A 20192-nucleotide genomic window follows, 5' to 3' on the forward strand; every position below is an offset into this window, starting at 1 on the left:
ATAAGTGCCCACGACAGGACTAAACACACACCTGTTCTGAACGGCACCTGTCAGCCGACCTGGCCATAGGCGACGGTCCCAAGTGACGCCCCTCGGACGTCCCAGCCCACACCCAGCACCCCCACCAACTTTCAAAGCACCTTCCGCGGGCTGAGCCTACCTCTCCCCGATCCGCTGAAACCCTAACCACTCCCTCCCCGCACCGTGACGGTGTCAGGAGGTGGGTCTTTGGGAGGTGATGAGGTCAGGAGGGTGGAGCCCTCCTGATGGGATTAGTGCCCTAAGGAGAGACCCACGCGAGGACACAGTGAGAAGACCTGGCTACGAACCAGCAAGTGGGCCCACCAGACAGTCAAAGGCAGCCAAATTGCAGATGGATTCTTTACCAACTAGAGAAGCCTCTAGTTCAGGGCCCCTCACTCGGGACCTGAACCTGTGCGTTTTCATTGCCGCTGCCCAAGCGGACTGAAACAGCTCCTTCACCGGAGAGCGAAAGGCCATGCTCAGGCCCGGGGCGTCCGACTCGTCACTGCTCCTATGTCGTGTCTGACTCTTTGCGACTCCAGGGACTGCAGCCCGCCAGGCTCCTCTGTTGATGGGATTTCCCAGGCAAATGAGTGCGTTTCCTCCTTCAGGGGATCTTCCTGGAGAATGAAAAGCTCTTTCCAAAACCCCTACGTAGTTTTGACAGATGTGTCTGCCCCTTACTTTTCCCATATTATTAATGTCAACACCTTGAAACAAATGCCAGTGCACGTAACTGATTTAACATACTAGCAATTGTTTTATTTTACAAAGGAATTATTATTACATCATTCTATGATTAATTACATCATTTAAATAGTAGTTCTTGTTTGGCTGATCTCAGAATAAAACAAGCATACTTGTTCTGAGCTTCTTAAAACTAATTGTAAACATGGAGGCTTATGTATTAATTATTGAAAGTTACATTTAAAACAATTGGCCAGATTATTTAAAGTCATACAGACTCACCGCATTCTTTGTTTTATCTTCACAAAGAATGAACCAATTACTTGAAATGTTTTAACATATATAAACTGTCAGCATTTCCTTTAGGCTCTAATTCCTGACATATGATTTTAAAGTAGAAAACATTTCCTTACAACGATTCATATTTATACAGAATCCATAACTTGGCTTCAGCTCTGAATTGTTATTAATTTTAAGCCTTCATTCAAATGCCCCATTTGCGAAAAGCAAGGAAGTTTACCGCTAAAGCACACATTTATTGTATTACTAGTCAACTAGTCGGACACGACTGAGCGACTTCCCTTTCACTTTTCACTTTCATGCATTGGAGAAGGAAATGGCAACCCACTCCAGTGTTCTTGCCTGGAGAATCCCAGGGATGGGGGAGCCTGGTGGGCTGCCGTCTATGGGGTCGCACAGAGTTGGACACGACTGAAGCGACTTAGCAGCAGCAGCAGCAGCAGCCAGCTAGCACCTTGGTCAAAGGAAAGACGATGAAAGCCACAAACGCTTTTCCCAAAAGCCTGAAGCTGTGACGTGTTGTTCAGAGGTGTTTGTTCTCGTCTTCCCTGCTGGTCATCAGCACTCAGGCTCTAGGATGTTTCCGTGGGCTGGAGATGTTGCTCTGTTCTCCTGCATGTCTTCATTTCCGGCTGTTTTCGGGCGGCTCCTCCGGCTGCTGGAAAGAGTTGGATTAAGACAGGCAGATCTTCCCTCCCACACTCCGCCGCTGGCGCCTCTGCTCCCACTTTTCCTAAAGAAGAGCCAGAAGTCTCTCGTTTTAAAGGCCATCATATTCCTTCTCCTTTCAAGCCCTTTGACGGCTTCTCTCCCGGTGCGTTTTGGGATGAAACACACCCTGGACTAAAGAGGGAGCTCTTGGGATGGGGAGCGGGTGGGGATGGGGTGGGGGCTGGGGGACCCTGGGGAGCCGCGGGCCGCTGGAGGCGGGCCTGGGGGCGCGGTGGGCGGGGACCCCGCTCTCCTGCCGGTGAGAGCAGCCTGGGTGCCGAGCTCGGAGAGGGAGGGGCTGGTGCTTCCGCACAGGACGGTGAGCCCCCGCTGCGCTCTCCAGCCCGGTGGGGTGGGGGCTCCGGGCCCCGGAGGGGCCCGCAGGGGCCACGACAGAGCGGCTGGCGAGGGTGCGAGGTCCCCCAGGCGGCCTGTAAGGGGCGAGGCCTCTCGCTGCAGTGCTGCAGAGCCACGGCCCCTCCACGGGCGTCAGAGCCCGGGGTCCCTCTATCACGGCAGCCTCACGGTGGCCCCCGTCTCCAGGCCCCGGGCCCTCACCAAGCCCCAGGACCAGAGCGTGGCGTCGACGGGTCGGGGGGCGGCGGAGGCAGTCGGGTCTCCTACTTTCCAGGTCAGAGCGGACGCGGAGGGGACCCCCGGCCTTGGTGTCCTCACGGGGCCCCTGCAGACGCCCCCCTGGCGAGCCAGCCTGCCCCCGCCCCCGCCCGGGAGCTGGGTCCAGCACCCCCAACCCCTCGGAGGGGCTCTTCCCAGGGCCTGAGTCCCTCCAGCCAAGGCAGACGTGGTTCTCCACGAGGAACGAGTTTCAGTGGAGAATGTTGTTCCCTCCCTCCTTAATTTTTACTTAGGAGTGGACATTTTCTCAAAGCAAATACATCAGGGGCTCCTAGCAGGGCTTCCAGGAGGACATCAGCGGCTGCTTCCATTCACGTCTTTATTTTCCCAGTATAGTCCCAGCTTCTTACTGTTGTGCTAACTTAACAGTAAAAAAACAAAGCAAAGTGAAAGGCACTCAGTCGCCTCCGACTCTTTGCGACCCCGTGGACTGTATAGTCCATGGAATTCTCCAGGCCAGAATACTGGAGTGAGTAGCCTTTCCCTTCTGCAGGGGATCTTCCTGATCTAGGGATCAAACCAGGTTCTCCTGCACTGCAGGCGGATTCTTTACCAGCTGAGCCACCAGGGGAGCCCAAGAAGACTGAAGTTGGGTAGCCTATCCCTTCTCCAGAGGATATTCCCAACCCAGGAATCGAACCGGGGTCTCCTGCATTGCAGGCGGATTCTTTACCAGCTGAGCTACAAGGGAAGTCCAAACAAAGCAAAACAAAAGCAAAAATTAAAAAACAGGTGAGAGGAGGCTTTCCTCCTGCCGACTAAGGGACCCACGTGACCACTCGGCCCGCCCCTAAGACCTTGAACTGCCTCCATCTCCGTGTTCCCAATCCACTGGCTCCCCGTGGCTCCCAGGTCCCCACAGCCCAGGTGGCTGCACTCCCACGAGACTTCCAGTCAAAGGAGAACGTCCGAAAACGTCTTCAAACCCACCGTGACCTAGTTTTTAATCAAGCACACCAAGCATGAGGGGTTTTTTATGTCCTCTGAGAAGGTTTTGAATGTCCTCCTCTGACGAACCTAAGATTTTTATTTAAATACGTTCTTCAAACAATTTCCTACAGGAAAACACATTTTCTCACTGAACTCTGTATCTGTTCCCATTTCCATAATTCCTGCCAAGTAAAAGCTATAGGAATTCAACATAATACCCACAAAACACTCAGGATCATCCTGACATGCTGTGAGCAGTGCTGTTTCATTATTTTCCTCCACACTCTGCCCTTGCTCTCATCCCCTTCCCTGTCGTGGGCCCCAGCTACTCTGCTTGATACCTTCAGACGCGTGTGGGCCCCTGAACGTGTAATACACTCTATCTTGTCTTCAGGTCTTTTAATTTACATAAATTATATTGTACTTTAAGTATCAGTCAGCGTCTTGCTTTTTCCCACTCATGCTGTGCTTTGAAATCTCTCGAGGGAAGGATTGGGAGTCTGGGGTTGGCAGATACGCGCTATTATATACAGGATGGGTAGACAGCAGGGTCCTATGGCAGCTCAGGGAACTACATTCAGTGCCCTGGGATACGCTGTGATGGAAAAGACTTTAAAGAAGAACGTATATATGTATAACTGAATCCCTGTGTTGTACAGCAGAAACTAACATGTCATAAGTCAACTTCAATAAAATGCATTGGAAAAGCTCTCTCCGTGCTGCTGCCTGTTACTGTAACCCATTCCTGGAACCCTGTAACGTGCCCGTCATTCACAGACGCCGTGACTTCCCCTCTGCCCCCCGAGCTCCCTGCTAATGAGGGCATCCTTGCGGAGGTGGACAAGGCTCCCCAGAGTCTGTGCCAGGAGGCGTTGCCGGTCTCGGGGACAGTGTCTTGACCCACCGCTGTGACTCCATCAACGAGCTGCATTTGTGCCAATCCTGGTGCTCATGGGTCATCCCATGTGCTTTTCTCTGAATGTGGGAGGGACTGAACATCTCACCTGCTGGTGGCTGCTGAGGTTGCTTCCTCTTTGTTAAAACTGTGCAGAACGTGCCAATTTTTCTCTCAAGCTGATGGTCATATTGCTGATTGGCAAGTGTTCCCCTGGACGTGTTAGTTCTCAGCTGTTTTCCTTCTGCTGCCATCCACGTGCTAACTCTGCCCCTGCCTCCTGTGTAACTATGATGCCATCAAGCCTTCAGTGTTACCGCCTGTGGTTTGGATCTTGGGGATCTTATGTAAAATCTCTTTTCTCTCCAAGATCCCTGGGTTGGGAAGATCCTCTGGAGAAGGGAATGGCAACCCACTCCAGTACTCTTGCCTGGAAAATCCCATGGACGGAGGAGCGGGGTAGGTTACAGTCCATGGGGTTGCAAAGAGTCAGACACGACTGAGCGACTTCACTTTCACTTTTCTTTCCAGCAAGAACACTTGCTGCTCTTCCCTCTGCAGGACTCAGAGCATTTCCCTGCACGTTGGTGTCTGGGGTTGTCTGACGTTTCCTTCTGTGTATGGGCCGAGGAAGGGCGAGGCTGGTTCCTTCTCCACCTCTGCGCCTCTTTCCCTGACCCCACCTACGAATGACTGCACCTTCCCCGCTGACCTGTGCCGGGGCCGTGTCAATCAGTACGAGGTCCCCTCGTGTGCTCACGCCTGACTGCACGCGTCTCCTCAGGACTCTGCTGTCCTTCCCGTCCCCTAGCGGTGGGCAGGCCACTGTCCTGGGGCCAGTGCCCCGCCCCTCTTTTCTCCTAAGACCGCCTCAGCACGCGGTTTCCTTCCTGTCTAGGACTGGGGAATGTGCGCTCCTGGATCAAAAGGAAACGCATGGACTTTGCATCCTTAGCGCACATCTAACAGGGGCCCCAGTTGCGTCCTGTTCCATTGTGGTTGTTCCGCTGGCTTTGTGTGTTCAGGGCTGTGGAGACTGGGTTGTGAATGAGTGGAAACCTCGCCAGTTCCTGGGCCCCACGTCCCCCGCCCCAGAGCCCCCGGCCTTTTCTCAAGCTCCTGCTGACAAAAGCGCCATCCCGCCCGCAGAGCGCAGACCCTCCCCCAGAGGCGACGGCAGACCGCAGACCCTCCCCCAAAGGTGCTTTTGCACCCAAGCGGAGGCTGGGATGATGCAGGGGCTTAGACTTGCCCAAGGAGGGATTCGTGGTCCCAGAGGATGTGGGCTCAGAGACAGGGAAGCTGAAGTCCCCTGTGCTCCCAGTGACCCTGTACCCTCCAGAGCACCTGGCTTGTGCTGGATCCGTGTGTCCCACCCAGGCTGCCGAGAAGGAGCTCAGGGGAGCAGGGTGCTTCCTGCCCTGCATGACATCCCTCCTGTCCTAGAGCCGGAGGCCAGGTGGGGGCCCAGCCCACACAGGGAGGTCGGCCAGGGGTCTGAGAATGGAGTCACTGCCCACCACCCACGGTGGTCAGTGAGCCAGGAGGGGGCCTCTGGGGGGGGCAAGGTGGGAGGATGCGAGCCACGTCGGTGGGCCTGGAGAAGCAGGCTCCCTGCTCTGACCTGGCGCGGCCTCGGCCAGCCCCCCGGGGTCCCTGGGGGTCCCAGCCATCGAGGGCAGTGGTGCAGCCCCAGGAACTCCTGCATGGAGGCACAGCTAAGCAGTCAGGACACAGTCCAAGTTTCCTAGGAGTCCCCATTAGGGCCTGCAAAGTCCTCCTGTGAGACGGGCAGGCAGAGGGCTTGCTGGGGTGCTAAAACCCTGAGGCTGAACATGGGGGTCGTCCTCACGGGAGGAGACGCAGCCCCTCTGTGCCGGAAAGTCCTTGGTGGAAACGGGAGGAATTTTTAAAAAGTACTAGCGACCCTTTTTGAACACCAACAGTCTCTCTCTGAGGTGTAATTTCCTCTTTTCCATTTAAAATAAACCAGAGATAAAAATAAATACATCATTGTAAAAAAGACTAAGAATTATAAGATAAAATACAACAGAAGGTCAAGTAAAGGAAAATAAAAGGCCAAATAGATATGCATAATACAATTATTTTTGTTTTTTAAGAACAATAAAACTTAGGGCGAAGCCTTTGTCTAAACCTAAATGACTTTAAGGCAGTAACGTCCAGTAGAGTATTGATATGGTGTCCGGTAGCCTCCAGTGTCGCATATAATACAGACAGCTGTAGAAATATAAGGTCTGGTAGAAATTTAATGCAAACTACATATATAATAGTATACTTCCTAGGAGTCACATTAAAAAAATAATAAATAGCTGCAATTAATTTTAATGGCAAATTTTATGTAACTCAAATATCCAAAGCTCATCGTTTTGACATGGAACCACTATGACTCTAATGACAAGATGTTTTTGTTGTTGTATCTCTAACCTGGTGTGTATTTCGCTCTCGCGGTTTGTCACAGCTTGCATGAGCCGCTTTCACCTGACAAGTGGCCGGCCCACTGGACAGCTGAGTCTCAGCATAAAAGGGGAAAGCTCGGTGCCACCGCGCATTGGAAGTTCAGCAGCACCGACCCGGTGGCTTGGACGGGGTCGGGGTGGGGCCTCCAGCATCTGGAGCTGTCAGGGACGCGGGTCCCTTCTTCCTGATTCAGCTTCAGCCTGAGGGCCCGACACCTCCACCGGCAGTGTGGGAGGCAGCTCAGGCCCCCCAGCACCTCGGATCCAGTGGACAGTCCTATTCTGTGGGTTGTTATTTGCATTTCTTTGATCATCAGTGACATTGAATGATTCTCCCTGGTTTATAGGTTATTTTTACTCCTGCTTTTATGCTTAAAACCAGACTACTGAATTAGAAGACTCTCATACATAACTTGCCTAGCATTAAGGCTAGAGAGGCGGGAGAGAGAGATTAGGAACAGAGGGATTTTTCGAAACCCAGAGCGAGGGGCACAGTGACTTTAACCAGGAAAGTGTTCCAGTCACCGCTGGTGCCTGCCCTGCCTGCCCCACAGCCCCAGCGCGGACTCTGGACCTGCCCGGCTAGAGGGAGAGCGTGTCCCCATCCTGTTAGTCACTTTTGCTCGGAAGACTCACTCTGCTCCGAACGTCTTCCATAGCCAGGAGGAGAGGCACACGGCCCCGCAACGGGTCACAGGAGAGCACGTGAGCCGAGGCCCCTCTGACCTCAGCCCTGCAGCTGGAGTCCGCGCTGACTGGTGCGTGGGGAACACGTGGGCCTGGCTGCAGCCGTGGAGGTCGGGGCAGCTTGTTACAAAGCGTTAGCGTGAAAATAACTGACTCACAAAGGTGTGCCAGGCCTGGGGAGCCGTAGCCAAAAGTGTAACAGGAACGTTCCTGAACCCCTCCACTAGGGGTGCGCAGAATACACATATAAATGCAAACTGGTCAATTCTCTTGACTGTGTAGAAGGAAATGCTACAATTCCTGTGTGGCGGAAAGTGATTTATGAAGAAGAATCATACTGAGGAAGAATCTGGCCTCTCCAGACCAAGGCCCTTATTGTGACACTAAATTTAAAAAGTGGTTAGTATAGGAAATTTGTCTCTTGAGAGTCCCTTGAACAACAAGGAAATCAAACCAGTCAATCATAAAAAGAAATCAACCCTGAATATTCACTGGAAGGACTGATGCTGATGCTGAAGCTCCAATACTTTGGCCACCTGATGCGAAGAACTGACTCATTGGAAAAGACCCTGATGCTGGGAAAGATTGAAGGCAGGAGAAGGGGATGACAGAGGATGAGATGGTTGGATGGCATCACTGACTCAAAGGACATGAGTTTGAGTAAACTCCAGGAGTTGGTGATGGACAGGGAGGCCTGGCATGCTGTGGTCCATGGGGTCACAAAGAGTCGGACACATCTTAGCAACTGAACAAATAAGTTTAAAAAGCAGTTAGGATAGGGAATTTGAGAGAAAGAGTATTGGCATCCCCTCCTCCAGGGGATCTTTCCGACCTAGGGATCGAACACATGTCTCTTACATCTGCATTGACAGGCAGATTCTTTACCACTATGGCTCCACCTGGGAAGCCCGAGGGAAAGAGTATGAGAACCTAACAGTCAGCCAAATTGTTGTTTAACTTTGAGAGTAAAAGAAAGATATTTTACCTCCCATGCACTCTGTTTGAAAACAAATAAATTACTCAGTGAAATACACCACCCACACCAAGAATGAAAGAAAATTCCCCATAGATTTAGAGTCTAAGTCCAAAATCCATTGTTTTTCCACTGCACAGATTTTTCAAAAATACGTTCCAAGAAACATTAGTTTCAGAAGACATTCATAAAAATAGGCTGTATTGGTCTGATGAGTTTGGGAAACACGCGTGCTTCCTTTGCAGGAACAGCTAACGTGTGCGTGCACACTCCTAGGCGTGTCCCCACAGGAAGTCGCTCAGTCCTCAGACTGCTGGGGTGCTGTCCTGGCCGGGCCACAGGCGAGGAAAGGGATCCCTCAAGGTGCCTGGTGCGTCGGCCGACTGCATGCAGGTGAGGGAGTCTGGACCCCCAGAGCCTCCCATGCGGACCTCCCCCAAACAGCCACAATGCCCAGGCATCCCACAGCCCTGCTCAGCCACCTCACCGTGGCTTTGTCTGCAGGATGGAAGCTCACGTAGACGCAACTGAGATAGAGCGTGCCTGTCGTCTCCAGCTCCACCTGTGTGGGGGGTCCCCCCAGCTGCGAGCGCGGTGTGGTGTTTGCAGCCCCAGGCCCTGCACACGGGCCCAGATGAGGGCGTGGAGTTGCGCCGGGCCTGGAGGGGGCAGTGTCACAGGGCGGGTGACCAGTGGCCTTCCCTGAGGGTCACCATGAAGACCCTTTTCTCCCTAAGACTGTGAACCAGGCAGGAATATGTGTCCCTCCCAGTTCTGTTCAAGGCTGCACGAGCCAGTGAGCTAAGCCAAGAATGGAAATACAACTTACACACACTGGTAAGGCAGCCTAAAATCTGCCTTTATTTGCAAATGACATGACTAAGTACATAGAAAATTGTAAGGAATTGCCGCAGAAACCTTCCCGAGGTATGGAGTAATTGAACAAAATTGTAGGACGCCAACAATACCAACACAAGTCCATTATATTTACACACATTAGCAACGTAAAAATTGGGAAAAATTAAAAAAAATCTTGCATAAAAGCACAAAAAACATGCTTACGGAGAACTTCAACAAAATAAGTGCAAGACCTAAGAAAATGAAAATACAGTACATAGCTGAAAGAGACAATAGATGATTTCAACAAACGAAGAGATAGAAACAGACAGTGTTCACGGGTTGAATGAGTTAATAATTCCTCCCAACTGATCCATAGGTTTGATGAAATCCACACCCCACACCCCACACAAAAAGCACACGTGTATGTATGTGTGTGTGCATGTTTCTGTGTGTGTTTGTGTGTATGTGTTTTTTGTGTATATTTGTGTTTGTATGTGTATATTTGTGTGTGTGTACTTGTGTGTGTGTGTATTTTTTGTGTATATTTGTGTTTGCATGTATATATTTGTGTGTGTGTGTACTTGTGTGTGTGTGTACTTGTGTGTGTGTGTATTTTTTGTGTATATTTGTGTTTGCATGTATATATTTGTGTGTGTACTTGTGTGTGTGTGTACTTGTGTGTGTGTGTATTTTTTGTGTATATTTGTGTTTGCATGTATATATTTGTGTGTGTACTTGTGTGTGTGTGTGTGTTTTGTGTATATTTGTGTTTGCATGTATATATTTGTATGTATATATTTGTGTGTGTACTTGTGTGTGTGTATTTGTGTGTGTGTGTACTTGTGTGTGTGTGTATATTTGTGTGTGTACTTGTGTGTGTATGTGTTTTTTGTGTATATTTGTGTTTGCATGTATATATTTGTGTGTATGTACTTGTGTGTGTGTGTACTTGTGTGTGTGTGTATTTTTTGTGTATATTTGTGTTTGCATGTATATATTTGTGTGTATGTACTTGTGTGTGTGTACTTGTGTATGTGTGCTTATGTGTGTGTGTACTTGTGTGTGTGTGCTTGTGTGCGTGTGTGCACGCGTGTGCAGGTGTACCTGACCCCCAGCACCCCCTCAGGCCCCATCGCAGGGCGAGACCCCACCGCGCAGTCAGGAGTCACAGGTGACTCTGAGGGTCGAGGGTTTTAAGAACGACTAGAAGAATCAGAAATGGGGACACCCTGTTCCAGGAGCAAAGTCACCTTCTGCTGCATCCTTTTTCTCTGGATGGAATGTGGCTTGTACAACTTCATGTGTCTATCTGGCGGCCTGGGTCTTGGTTGCGGCCCTCGGGCCCTCCCTTGCCGCACGCCAGATCTTTTGCTGCTGAGGGCGGGCTCTTCGCTGTGGCAGGCAGGCTTCTTTCTCCAGCTGCGGCTCCGGGGCTCAGCTTTTGCTGTGGACTGGCTCCAGAGAGCACAGGCTCAGGACCTGGGGCATTTGGGCTTAGTTGCACCTGGCCATGTGGGGTCCTAGTTCCCCGACCAGGAATCAAACTCGAATCCCCTGCGTTGCAAGGTGGATTCTTACCCACAGGACCAGCAGAGGAGCCCCACCTTCCACTGAATTCTTGAGATGGAAAACACACACATCCTTGCCGTTGCATGACACTAGAATTACTACAGAATTTTGGACCAGAATTCTTTTTCTTATTTCCCTTTTCCTGCACGGTTCTTTGAATTACGGAGGTTGAAGGTGATGAGCAGGAAACTGGTGACAAGGCCGGCCGGGCCTCTGGCTTGCTCTGGTGGGCATCCCCAGGGCCAGCCGACGGGCGAGCGGCTTGAAGCAGGACAGAGGGGCACGCCTGCCTGGGTCCCTGGCAGGGTCTGCAGGATCGGGAGGCCGTGACCACAGCTCCATCAGCCTGGTCTGCTCTCAGGAAAACAGGGACGAAATGGTCCTGTGAATCCCATGAGATAATGCGACCTGACCAGGTCCCGGGAAAAAGCGCTGATGATTTCAGAAATCTTTCTAAAAGAGGCAGCCTTAGCCCACGTGTGCATCAAAGTCTGTGTTCTGACCATACCCGCCAAAGACTGTTTCAGAGGCGAAATGCCGTGAAAACTAAAAAGCACTTCCCTTCCACTTATCTTGCTGCTCTGAGAGGTTAAATTCTTACTTTCTCCCTTTCTCAACAACCTGAGAAATTTTTAGCTCTGCCTTACGTAAATATTAAGCCCAACTGGGTCTTCCTAATTAGACCAGCCTCTGTCCCTCGACCCCTCCTCCCCAGGGCCACCCTTTCTTTAAGGGGAGCACCATGCACTGAACCAGCTGCTCTGAATTATGCATGCTTCAACCAGGAGGTCCGCCGGGCCTGGACAAAGGGTACAGCGGGTTAGCATCTCACTTCTGTCTGCGCCTGCCGTCCTCTGTGAGGTGGCATGGGAAAGCCCTAATGAGGCTGCCGGCGGCTGCAGAAATTCTTGTCGGATAAAGAGGCGGCCCCCCCCTTCCACCTGGCGAGCCCCGGAGAACACGCAGCCCCCCGCCCTCACTCAGCCCCTGCCACGGCCCTATTTGGTATCCTAGGCAACGGAAAGCCAGAGGAAAACAAGGTAGCAAGGGAGGTGAATCTGATGTAAGAAAAGGCAGATTAGACAGCGGCATCGGGAGGCACTCCTGTCTGGGAGGGGGTGGGGGGAAGCGGCTCCATCCTCCCCGGAGGGCGGGGCGGCAGCTGATGGACCGCCTTCAAGGTCAAGGATGCTGCACCCTTCCCCGTTACTGAACGCTCCCTGGATGATGAGCTTAGTCTTAACCCCTGAGTCATTGCAGATTCACCAGCTACGGTGGACTGAAGCAATAACATCGTTAAAATTGACAGGGAAGCAGAGTCCTTCAAAAACATGAAATCTGCCTGTGAGATAAATGGAAAAAAAAACATGGCATGCAGTCATGGGGTCCCACCAGCAGCTAAGCATATGCGCTGTACAAACACAAATGGGAAATACGTGTTGAGCAAGGTAAGAAGCTGGGCATCCACCGGGTGCCTCGCGGAGGGTTTAAGAGCTGACGCTCAGACAGAAACCACTGTGCCGCTGTGTCTGCCAGCCCTGCCCCCCACCCCACCCCCCGGGGGACAGAAGGCCCCTCGCCCGTTTCCTGCGTCGTCACTCCACCTCCTGACGCAGGATCCCGCCTGCATCGCCGCCTTCCCTCCCGACAGCCTCTGCGCCCAAACGCACAGCGACTCCTGACAGGCGCGGAGTCGGTATTGAAAAGCAAGTCATGTTTTGGATTATTGTGGCTTTGAGGCACCAGACAATGAATTATTTCCTGCCTGGCCTGGAACCCTCGGCGCCTGGGGTGGGAGTGTTTTCAGGACAGGGAAACAATAGCTGACTGAGCCCCGGGGAGGAGAGGACCAGGCTGTCTGCTCCACGAAGTGAGTCAGAGAAAAGGGCTGGGGGAGTCATTCTGCACCCCTCTAATGCAGGCGCCTGGCGGAGGAAGTGGCAACCCACTGCAGGATCCCTGCCTGGGAGCTCCCATGGACAGAGGAGCCTGGCGGGCTGCAGTCTGTGGGTCGCAAGGAGTTGGACACGAAGGAGCGACTAAAAACAAAAGCAACAGCTCAGGAAACACACACATTACGTGTTTTGAGGCATGTGGACGTTTTTGTTACCAGGTAGAAAATTGTTATAATCTGAAAGATGGATTTTCACTGGGGGGAAAGGGCTTGCGTTCTGTCAACAATCCCTGCACCTCATGTCGACAGAAGGACAAAGAAATCATGTCCCGCACGCACCCCAGCTCAAGCCTGCGGGAGGCTCCACACCCTCCTCGGGCTAAGTCCCTTCAGTCGTGTCCGACTCTGCGGTACTATGGACTGCAGCCTTCCAGGCTCCTCTGGCCACGGGATTTCCCAGGCAAGAGTACTGGAGTGGGTTGTCATTTCCTTCTCCAGGGGATCGTCCTGACCCAGGGACTAAACCAGCGTCTCCTGCATCTCCTGCACTGAAGTCAGAGTCTTTGCCACTGAGCCATCAGGGAACACTCAACAGATGGTGTCTATAAGCTTAACTTTTACATAATGGCCCATCTCTGGGAACCTTGCTTCCAATACCTGGGTGTTGAAGTAAAATATCTTTAGCTCACAGGAAATTTCCTGACCAGCCCACCTGTGAATAGCTGAAGGAAGAAGAAATTATTAATAACACATTCCCTCCAGGGGCTGCCCAGAACCAGGACTTAACTCCCTCTTCTTTTAGTATAAAAGAGGCAGGGTGGATCTTCAGGACACAGGTCCACCATCTTCTCCGTCTGCTCTGCTGGCTTTCCGAATGAAGTTGCTATTTCTCGCCTCGACCGCCTGTGTCTTTGTTGACTGGCCTGTTGTGTGCTCAGCAGGAGGATGGTCTTGGGCCTGGAAACAATTACACACCCAGCCTAGCACGGAGTAAACTCCGTTAGTATCTGTCCTGCAAAAGTATTGCTGGGATTCTTCTTCCAGACTCTGCTCTTTCCAGCTATCGCCTCACCTCCGGGCACTCAAAGGACACCAGATCCTGAAACCAGCCCCACGCTCTTGCCTGAGGCAGCATGATGCCTGTGGAGTGGTTGGGAGTTCTTGACCAGATGGTGAGGCAGAGGGCAGTGCTGGATCTCGCCAGGCGGGAGGGCAGCCATGTCCCGTCCTACAGGGCCACAGGCAGACCAGCTCCGCAGAGAGTCAAGTCCCCCTTCGAGGCCAAGAGCCCTGCTCTTAAGGCCCCACAGGTGAGGACAAGCTTGGGGCCCGTGACCCTGACCTCAGGAGCTGGGGCACCTGCCCGGCTCTCTCCAGCACCATCGGTAGGTCGTCAGTAGGTCGTCATAAATCTATTGCTAACGAGTTCTTCTTAGTCCTTCCTGACCCTGTTCAAGGATTCAGCTCTTCAGTCCGCGGGGTGTCTCCCGAGGGCCAGGAGCCGTGTGGCTGTCTTACGCTGTCTATTTCAGTCAGGCTCTGATAGCACACCTCTCCCGTCGTGAACATAAATCCTCGCATTCTGTCTGTATCCAGAAAACCAGCTTCTCTTCACTTTGGGCTCACTCCAGAGCTCAGGAATCTGCTTACTCTTGCCCTCCCCTCCACCATCCCCGCCATCTGCAACGACCCTCTTCTCCACGTCTCAGCAGCGTGTCACCTCCTCCATGGTGTGGATTCCTCTCCACGTGTGTTTCTGGTGAATCTTCTCCGTGGGATCCAGGACTCACAGGTGCAGAGACCATGGCTGGCTCGGAGGATGGACTTAATGCCAGCAGCCAGCACAGAGCCTGGAACGTGAGAAGTGCTGGCACATGTTTGAAGAAAAAAGCACTGTGAATTTTCCTCCTGTACAACCTGAGGGTAGATTTTGTTCGGTTTCCTTCTCTGTGGCACACACCTATAAAAAAATTAGCTGGACCTTCACGTGGTACTTAGATGTATTGTGTTGCTTCCACTGGGTTTTGACAAAGTGTCTTAGATGACCACAGGCTCCCCGGGGACTTTTGGTTTTAAATTTTACCACGATTTCCCCAACTACCAGCTGTGATTCACTGCTCCGCACACGCTGTCTTAGATATTCTCCTTCAGCTTCCATTCAACATCTTTGAAGATTACAGCTCGGACCATAATTATTGGTGGTTCTCTTTTTCCTCATGCAGCTTTCATCATTCTGTGGAATTACTAATTGCATCGCATGGGCAAATCCCGCATTTTCCTAGAATCTCAACAATCCAGGAGTGCGCTCCAACCCTGCTCTGTTGATGATGATCCCTGAGCCGGTGCAGGAGAAGCTGGCCCGGTGATCGTCAGGCCCGAAAAAACCAGATTGGCCTTAAGAAAAGAGTTTCCAAGTCAACACCCTCCTGCGGCATCCAGATCTCAACAGAAGGGCCTGGTGGTTCCAGGCCAAGCACACCTGCCCTGAGACCCCCACGGGAATGGCACGTGGGTCCTCGTGCAGAGCAGCACTTTGCCGAGAAGGAGGTGGGCCGGGGGTTGGGGGGAGCAGGATGTGGAAAGAGGTAGGAGGTCTCCGGGGAAAGCTGGATCTGTGGGTCAGCGTGATACCCAGGCGAGGTCACAGCACACGCCTTGGAACGCAGGGCTGTGTAGAACTGAAGCCAGCCCTGCAAGGGCCAAGGAAAGGAGTCTCTGGCTGGTCATTCGACTGCCTGAGCTTTATCATCTTGGGAAACTTTGCGATGTTCTCGGGCAGCCTGCAGCCCTAGCTGTGATCAGTGGAATCACGCGTAAAAGAAATGACTGGTTCTGACGGCGTGCGTGTTAAGCACACAGCACGCAGAACAGATCTCACAGAGAAAGGACCCGTTATCAGTAAGCGATTGCAACTTTTGTAAGAAAAGAGCGGAAAGTGGTAAAGCTGAGGAAAGAAAATGTGTGTGTTCATGTAGATACACATGCACACACATACACATGTATCTGTGAACATATATTCACAGGAGAAAAGAGCATAGTGTAACACATGGCCGTGAGAGCTGCTAACTTCACAGCACAGATGGGAACCCAAATCGCCTCTCTCCCTGAGTTCTATTAGAGGCGCAGCTAATAGAACCGGGGCTGATAACACCACAGCCTGCGTGGCTCACAGCCTGCGTGGCTCACGGCACTGCCGCAGGGGCAGGAAACGCTCCCCACACCAGCCTGCGCACGGGAGGAGCCACTTCCTCTGAGGTTACGTCACGTGACCACGAGACATCGTGCCTTCCTTCCCTCCTACGACTGCCGGTAAGGAAACGAAACGTACAAAGGTCTCATGTTACAGGAATTCACCGGTTTTTCAGAAATAAATCCACCCAGCTTCTGGGACCAACAGAATGACTTCTGTGGAAATCTAGGGAAATTTAAGCAAGTTTCTAATATCTGTGCAAAGTTGCTTCAATCGCGTCTCACTCTTAATGACCCCATGGACCGTACCCTGCCAGGCTCCTCCATCCACGGGCTCCTCCAGGCAAGAACACTGGAGTGGGTTGCCATTTCCTACTCCGGGGGATCTTCCCAGGGATGGAACTCTAACATCTACATACTGAAGTAAACACACTAGGAGCTCTACCGCACTCACAGGGCAGTCGAGGGTTATTTGGGGAACTCTGTGGGAAAGCACTTTGGGAAAAGCACAGACCCAGCCCCACAGATGGGTCACTGCCACCCCCAGACGACAGCAGTGGGGACAGAGAGCCCTGGCGTGTCTGCAGGAAAAGGAGACCGCACTTTGTGAGACCCGATGCCAGCGAAACCTGGCAGACCCATGACTCTCTTGTGACCAAGCCTGCCGGAAGGCCGGCCCACTGAGGACTGGTGTCTCGTCATCCGACCTGGAGAAGGGGGGATCAGAGCAGAAGCGGGCACTTGGCCCAGAGCCCATCTGGCGCTTCGAGTGCCTTCTACCCTGGGCGTGAGTGCTCACCCTCCACACCCCCAGAGCCCTGGCAGCCGACAGAGACGCGGCATGTTGAATCCAGTCGTGTCCTGCTCTGAGGACGACCGAAGGAGAAGACGCGGATGAGCACACGGCCAAGGGCAGCGTTCCAGACCCTCCCCTCGAGAACAGCCCTCCACGCCCTGCGTGGTGGCAGCAGAAGGCTCACGGTCCCAGGGCAGGGCCCCTGATGGCATCTCGGCAGCACGTGCTCCTGCAGGACCAGGGTGTCCTGAGTGAGGTCCGGCCGCTGCTGAGGTTTAGAATACAAAGTGTATCTTCCCCTGAAAACCAGGTGACTTCCTCAGACTGGAATCCCCAGTGGAGTCCCTGCCAGGAGCAGGGAGCCGGCGCTAGGAGGAAGGGGTGGAGATGCAGACAGTCAGGAAGAACGGGGGGCCCCGCCACGGGAGGCACAACACGGCGCCCAGGACTCCAGCTGCGGCCCTGCGTCCACGGGAGTGGCCGCGTCCCAAGGGTCCCATGTTCGGTCCTCCCCCACCTGCTGCCGTAGGCCCCTCCTCACCCCCAGGTCCTGGGGCCCACTGTGAGCCCACTAACGGGATTCGCTGTCAGAGCGCTGAGCACTGCGACACACGGACTCTGGCAGTTCCCCACCCTGAGTCACCGGGACTTCGTCCGCCCCTCTCGCTCAGCCCCAGGCATTCTCGGCAGGTCGGCTCGTGCTCCCCCAAAGATGTGCCCAGGTCTTAACTCCCAGTACCTGTGACTCTGACCTCAGTTGGAGATGGCGCCCTCACTGAGGTCACTAAGTTAGGGATGTCGAGAGGAAGTCCTGGATTTGGGTGGGCTCTTAATCCAGCAGCTGGTGGCTGTTAAAAAAAAAAAAAGGAGAGGAGAGTTCAAGCCACAGGGGCACAGGGAAGATAGTGCGTGGAGATGCAGACAGGGATGGGTGGGGTGCGTCCTGGGTCGGGGACTGCGGCCACCGCCAGGGCCTGCAAGAGGCAGAGGGCTCCTCCACAGGGCCTCTGGAGGGAGCTTGGCCCTGCTCACCCCCTGGCTTCAGACTTCTGGCCTCCAGAGACGTGGGGGGTGTGACTGTGTGGCAAGACGCCACGGTGGTCACTTCTGTGGCTGCCCCGGGGCCCCTGCAGCAGTCACGCTGGATGGGAGCTGGGAAGGCCCACAGTCACGCGGCCGTGTCCTGTCCACGAGCCTATCTCCCACCCCTGTGCCCTCCTCACTGACACATGTGAGCGTGCACTCGCACGCGGGCGTGCACGACACACGAGCACACACCCAGCGTCCCGGAGTCTGCACCTCAAAAGCTCAGCTGGCCCCAGGAAGGCTGCTGTCCCGAGAACCGTGACTTCACCCCCATTCAGGTTTGCTGCCCTGCCTGGCCTCATCCTAAGTTCCCAGATGGGATCAGACACGAGGCCCAGTGACCTGTCAAGGAATATGTGGTCCTCCCTAAGGCTGTCCTTGGACGAAGCTGGAGGGGATGCACCCTCCCCCCAAGGAGGAGGGCACCCCACTCCTGACCCCTGGCTGCCTTTCTTGTTCATCCTTCTCTGTACCCAGTCATCTCACTTTGGAACGCACCATCTGTTCAATGTTAGCAAAGGTCAAAAATTCCTATTTTCATGTCGTGTGTCCAGCTGTTTGTGACCCCATGGATCATAGCCCTCCAAGCTCCTCTGTCCATGGGATTCTCCAGGCGAGAATACTGCAGTGGGTGGCCATTCCCTTCTACAGGGGATCTTCGTGACCCAGGGATCGAGCCCAGGTCTCTCGCACTGCAGGCAGATTCTTTAACACCTGACCCACCCGGGAAGCATCTCATTGCTCGTTAAATAGGGGAAGGCTGGTTCCTCACAGCAAAATGCTTGCCGTTCTAAGTAACAGGGATTCGAGACCCAGCAAAGTACAAAGACGTGGCTCAGGCTCGGAGTCGAGGCTTTCCTAGCTCTTTGTGCTTGTAACCAGAATTGCAGTAAATACCCAAAGGGTGCGGCTCTGCACTTCCCTGACCGGAAGCCCAGGCTCAGCCGGGGAGGCCAAGCCTCAGAAGGACGTCTGGAGTTCAAAGGCAGAGGGTGAGGCCAGGGAGGAGGCGGCCCAGCAGGCAGAAAGGAATGGAGCCTGCTCTGCTGGAGTGTGAAGCCAAGTCCAGGCTCCTCCTGCTGCGAAAATAGCAGTTCTTACAGGTATCAGGGAAAATCTGTTCAGAGCTATGATGCGTGTTTTAAAGCCCCAAAAGGAGGAAAAATGCAGTTTTGAGAGGAGGGCCAGGGTTTGGGGAATTTAGTTAAGAGAAGAATTCCATGAACAAACACGGCTAAGTTACAAAGTCCACAGAAAGGTGGTTGGAGCCAATTCAGATATTCCAGAACACGATATGCAAGTCACTGAAAAACGTAGATCTTTCAAGTCTAAAGTTTTATTTAGCGTCTGGGCTATATAAACAAAGCTAGTACAAATGAAAACCTTTTTTCAGATATACTTTCAGCACAGGCTTGGATGACAACGAGCACATCATTGTCAGCAACACAGAGTCTTCAAAACAGTGAAGGAAGCAATGGATTTTTAGCACAATTCACAGGACAGTGGTTAAGCTCCTGACTAATTGCTGGCTTTTGCTGCATTTGATCCGCCCAATGACTTCTGAGGCAGTGACCTAGTTGAAAAAGTTAGCCAACCAAAAAAGGAAGGTAAAAAGAGAGCGTCAGGCTAAATTAACTCACCCTCCTGGAGACGGGGATTGTAGTCTGGAGACTCGAGCTTGAGAGAGAAGGTCTGGAGAGCTATAAACTTCCACTGCGGAAAGCAAGGCGGGCTTCCCGGTGTGGGAGGAAGCTCCTATGGTCACAGGTCACAGGTCACAGGCTGTGCTCACCCGCCCGAGGGAACAGTCGGAGGTCCGGCTGGCCCTGACCGTCCCTGGAAGTTTGGGTCCATCTGAACAGGGTTCCCAGGATGAGCCGTGGGGGAGAGGGGCAGAGACCACCAGCAGTGGACTCTGAATTGGGATCCAGAGGGTCCAGAAGCCGTGGCTGGGCTGAGAGAGACCACCAGGGCCTGGAGGAGAACCTCAGCCTTGCCTCTGCGTCCCTCCCCCACTGCCCTCCCCCTGCCCAGGCACCAGCACTTCCCCGCCGGTCTCAGGAAACAACCCCAGACTGTCGGAGCGAAGCCAGCTGGGACCTGGAGGTGCAGACCCGGCTCAGATCCCCATGTGACACTTAGCCCCTGCGTGGCCTGGGGCCCAGCCTGCAAACCGCAGGGCTGACATCCCTGAAAAGAGGTAACTTCCACCTTCAGTCACCAGGGGGCGGTGGCAGGGAGCTCACACTACCAGCTGTAAGGCCCCGCCCCTGTGGTGACGTCACGAGGTGTGACCGTGTAAGTCAGCTCAGGATGCTGCTGCTGCCTGACAAAATGCTACGGATGGGAGGGGCTCAAACACTGAAATGTCTCTTCTCCCAGCCTGCAGGCCTGGAGTCCAAGAGCCCAGGGTCTTCTCACCGTCCTCCCCCTGCGTCCAGACATCCACTTTCACAGGGGCATCAGCCTTACTGGATCAGGGTGGTGACTTGCCTTGG

The 20192-nt window shown here is 53.3% G+C and overlaps 1 long non-coding RNA gene across 2 annotated transcripts; it reads right to left on the minus strand.

Annotated features, from left to right (window-relative positions):
* Positions 1-764: 764 nt before the first annotated feature.
* LOC109564120 (uncharacterized) lies at positions 765-19937 on the minus strand. 2 transcript variants are annotated; one of them, XR_011568582.1, is made up of 3 exons: positions 19335-19913; positions 17348-17456; positions 765-1669 (listed from the first exon to the last, which is right to left on the minus strand). It is a non-coding gene; the product is annotated as an uncharacterized lncRNA (long non-coding RNA). The 2 variants fall into 2 exon arrangements; XR_011568581.1 differs by lacking the exon at positions 765-1669 and having other exon boundaries at positions 9146-17456; positions 19335-19937.
* Between the last annotated feature and the right edge of the window lie 255 nt (positions 19938-20192).

This window comes from Bos indicus, chromosome 9 (genome assembly GCF_029378745.1).
Source record: "Bos indicus isolate NIAB-ARS_2022 breed Sahiwal x Tharparkar chromosome 9, NIAB-ARS_B.indTharparkar_mat_pri_1.0, whole genome shotgun sequence".
Lineage (NCBI taxonomy): Eukaryota > Metazoa > Chordata > Mammalia > Artiodactyla > Bovidae > Bos > Bos indicus.